The sequence below is a fragment of the Procambarus clarkii genome, unplaced genomic scaffold, assembly GCF_040958095.1.
Source record: "Procambarus clarkii isolate CNS0578487 unplaced genomic scaffold, FALCON_Pclarkii_2.0 HiC_scaffold_133, whole genome shotgun sequence".
NCBI classification, from domain to species: domain Eukaryota; kingdom Metazoa; phylum Arthropoda; class Malacostraca; order Decapoda; family Cambaridae; genus Procambarus; species Procambarus clarkii.
In genome coordinates, this window is record NW_027189166.1 from 343,077 (window position 1) to 348,182 (window position 5,106).

Below are 5,106 nucleotides of genomic sequence, written 5' to 3' on the forward strand. Positions count from 1 at the left end.
AATAACTCGATTCTGCTGATACATATAGTAAATACAAAGAGAAAATAAATACACACACACACACACACACACACGTTAATTGATAATGGACTGTTTTGTGTGCGTATCCATGTGTACTATTGTCAAGACCGACAGACACGTGAAGCTATGTGTGTTTATGTGTACCTGTAATTGAACTGACATGTGTACGGTAATTATCTGTATGTGTCCATTTTAAAGGTACACATTAGTGAATGTTTATTTATGTAAATTGATTGACATATGTACGTGTGCGCGCGATTAGTATTTCTGTAATTTATATGGTTAAAATTTATACGTTTGAATGACATAATTTCCCATTATTGTCACATTTTTTGTTACATGTCTACTATTGTCAAGATCGACAGACACGTCCAGCTATGAGTGTTTATGTGTACCAGTAATTGATCTGACATGTGTACTGTAACTATCTGCATGTGTCCATTTTAAAGGAATATAATAGTGAATGTCTATTTATGTAAATTGATTGGAATATGTATGTGGACGCTCGGTTAGTGTTACTGTAATTTATATGGTTAACGTTTGAATGACATAGTTTCCCCTCATTGTCACATTTTTTGTTACTATTTCGCTGCTCACTCTCTCTGAATCCCGTGGACTAATTTTGCTCACGTGTGTTTGTTTAGGGTATGGTAACCAAATGCTTTTTACACAAAAATTTGCAACTATTTGCTAAGAAACATTTCAAAAGATCATCTAAGTTTCTAATATGTATTCTTTTTCCTAACATACAAGTCAATCAGACAGTACCTTACCTCAGTCAGAAAAACTTTTCTTACTATATCTCGTAACGTCTATTGCTTATATATCCTATCTTAAAAAAATAAATATTTAAATTCATAACTGCCAACTCCAAAGCCTTCAAGGCCACCAAACATCATTCCTTTCCATTAACCTCTCGCAAATACTCTTTTGCACCAATACACAAACTAGGGGGCTTTATAGCTGAGTGGACGTCGCTCTCGACTCGTAATCCTAGCTCATGCCATTTCGCGGTGATGGAACAAACGGAAATCAGCAGAGTTTCTATCATTCTGATGCCCCTGTTACCTAGCAGTAAATATGTACCTGGGCGTTAGACAGCTGTCACGGGTGTGTGTGTGGAATAATTTTTAATAGTTAGTAATAATTGATTGATTGACAGTTGAGAGGCGGGCCGAAAGAGGAGAGCTCAACCCTCGCAAGCACAACTAGGTGAACACAACTACATAAATACTAACCAACCACGATCTTGACAATCCACTACACACGCAACCCGCTCCCCCCCCCCCCAACTCCCTAAATCTCTCTAAGTAATTAAAAAATGAAAACAAATCAATTAATACACCAAAAATACTAACTATAAATACAGGCACCAAATTTGAGACATACAGCGACTCCAGCGTGGTCTAGTCGGAAGAGAACGAGTTCTCATCTGGATACATTGCGATCGAGCCTTGTCGGAACGGTTGTGTAACTGCAGGGCACAAATATTGTGTGTCCCCTCCTGTAGCTGCCTCTGTTTCGACAGGTTCCCTGGATAGCTAGAATTGACCTGGCCCTTGGAAAGTGGGGAAGGGGTGAAATCCGTTGGGCCCACGGATGGATACCTTGGATCCATGGACTTAGGGCAGGTCTAATCACCTGGGATTCGAACCCACGGTGGGAATAAGGGAGGAGATTTGGGGAGGGGGGGGGGGGGAGGAAGGATTGTTCCAGGAACCAAACCTCACATAAACCCGGACACTCACACACTCACACACCCTCACCCGAACACTCACAGGGACACTCACACACACCCATAGACTGTGATAAGGGAGACCATCTGAGGGGACACAGATGGCCTCGTGGACCCACAGGTATAACCGGACACACACTCACCCGACACTCACAGGGGCACTCACATTCACCCGGACACTCACAGGGATATACACACTCACACACAGACACACATCCATAGACACAAACTGTGATAAGGGAGACCATCTGAGGGGACACAGATGGCGTCCTGGACCCACAAGTATATGTCAATATTTAATTTATTATTTAGTAATTTAATTTTAAAAAATCAATAAATCATTTTTTTTAATTAATATTTTATTCAATTATTAAATAATTATTTTAATAAATAAATAAATTAAATTAAATTTAATAAATAAATATTTATTATTTAATATGCAACTGAAAACTTATTTAATATGCAACTGAAAACTCACACCCCATAAGTGACTCGAACCCATACTGCTAGGAGCAACGCAACTGGCATGTACACGATGCATTAATCCGCTTGACATATGTCAAGATTGGAATATGTATGATTGGAATCACACTTTTAAATTAAATTTATGTAAATTGATTGGAATATGTGTGATTGGAATGAAACATATTGCAATCAATTTACATAAATAAACATTCACTAATATATTCTTTTAAAATGGACACAAGCGGATTAAGGCGTCCTGTACATACCAGTTGCGTTGCTCCTGGCAGTATGGGTTCGAGTCACTTTTAGGGTGTGAGTATTCAGTTTGCAGTTTTTGAGTTGAGTTTGCTATTGCATCAACTGAGATTCGATCGGGGACCATTAGCATTATAGCCAACGAACTCTCTCCGTTTAGACGGTAGGCCTCCAGTTTGTGTGTGTGTGTGTGTGTGTGTGTGTGTGTGTGTGTGTGTGTGTGTGTGTGTGTGTGTGTGTGTGTGTGTGTGTGTGTGGGTGTGTGTGTGTATTTGTGTTAGAGAGAAATTGATGTAGTAGATGTAGTTTAAGCAGTCTCCGTGGTGTAGTGGTAAGACACTCGCCTGGCGTTCCGCGAGCGCTATGTCATGGGTTCGTATCCTGGCCGGGGAGGATTTAATGGGCGCAATTCCTTAACTGTAGCCTCTGTTTAACTCAACAGTAAAATTTGGACTTGGATGAAAAAACGATTCTTCGCGGCAGGGGATCGTATTCCAGGGACCGTAGGATTAAGGACTTGCCCGAAACGCTACGCGTACTAGTGGCTGTACAAGAATGTAACAACTCTTGTATATATCTCAAAAAAAAAAAATATAAAAAAGAAAAAATACATATATTTGATAGGCGGGGTCCAAGAGCTAATAACTCGATTCTGCTGATACATATAGTAAATACAAAGAGAAAATAAATACACACACACACACACACACACACGTTAATTGATAATGGACTGTTTTGTGTGCGTATCCATGTGTACTATTGTCAAGACCGACAGACACGTGAAGCTATGTGTGTTTATGTGTACCTGTAATTGAACTGACATGTGTACGGTAATTATCTGTATGTGTCCATTTTAAAGGTACACATTAGTGAATGTTTATTTATGTAAATTGATTGACATATGTACGTGTGCGCGCGATTAGTATTTCTGTAATTTATATGGTTAAAATTTATACGTTTGAATGACATAATTTCCCATTATTGTCACATTTTTTGTTACATGTCTACTATTGTCAAGATCGACAGACACGTCCAGCTATGAGTGTTTATGTGTACCAGTAATTGATCTGACATGTGTACTGTAACTATCTGCATGTGTCCATTTTAAAGGAATATAATAGTGAATGTCTATTTATGTAAATTGATTGGAATATGTATGTGGACGCTCGGTTAGTGTTACTGTAATTTATATGGTTAACGTTTGAATGACATAGTTTCCCCTCATTGTCACATTTTTTGTTACTATTTCGCTGCTCACTCTCTCTGAATCCCGTGGACTAATTTTGCTCACGTGTGTTTGTTTAGGGTATGGTAACCAAATGCTTTTTACACAAAAATTTGCAACTATTTGCTAAGAAACATTTCAAAAGATCATCTAAGTTTCTAATATGTATTCTTTTTCCTAACATACAAGTCAATCAGACAGTACCTTACCTCAGTCAGAAAAACTTTTCTTACTATATCTCGTAACGTCTTTTGCTTATATATCCTATCTTAAAAAAATAAATATTTAAATTCATAACTGCCAACTCCAAAGCCTTCAAGGCCACCAAACATCATTCCTTTCCATTAACCTCTCGCAAATACTCTTTTGCACCAATACACAAACTAGGGGGCTTTATAGCTGAGTGGACGTCGCTCTCGACTCGTAATCCTAGCTCATGCCATTTCGCGGTGATGGAACAAACGGAAATCAGCAGAGTTTCTATCATTCTGATGCCCCTGTTACCTAGCAGTAAATATGTACCTGGGCGTTAGACAGCTGTCACGGGTGTGTGTGTGGAATAATTTTTAATAGTTAGTAATAATTGATTGATTGACAGTTGAGAGGCGGGCCGAAAGAGGAGAGCTCAACCCTCGCAAGCACAACTAGGTGAACACAACTACATAAATACTAACCAACCACGATCTTGACAATCCACTACACACGCAACCCGCTCCCCCCCCCCCCCCAACTCCCTAAATCTCTCTAAGTAATTAAAAAATGAAAACAAATCAATTAATACACCAAAAATACTAACTATAAATACAGGCACCAAATTTGAGACATACAGCGACTCCAGCGTGGTCTAGTCGGAAGAGAACGAGTTCTCATCTGGATACATTGCGATCGAGCCTGTCGGAACGGTTGTGTAACTGCAGGGCACAAATATTTGTGTGTCCCCTCCTGTAGCTGCCTCTGTTTCGACAGGTTCCCTGGATAGCTAGAATTGACCTGGCCCTTGGAAAGTGGGGAAGGGGTGAAATCCGTTGGGCCCACGGATGGATACCTTGGATCCATGGACTTAGGGCAGGTCTAATCACCTGGGATTCGAACCCACGGTGGGAATAAGGGAGGAGATTTGGGGAGGGGGGGGGGAGGAAGGATTGTTCCAGGAACCAAACCTCACATAAACCCGGACACTCACACACTCACACACCCTCACCCGAACACTCACAGGGACACTCACACACACCCATAGACTGTGATAAGGGAGACCATCTGAGGGGACACAGATGGCCTCGTGGACCCACAGGTATAACCGGACACACACTCACCCGGACACTCACAGGGGCACTCACATTCACCCGGACACTCACAGGGATATACACACTCACACACAGACACACATCCATAGACACAAACTGTG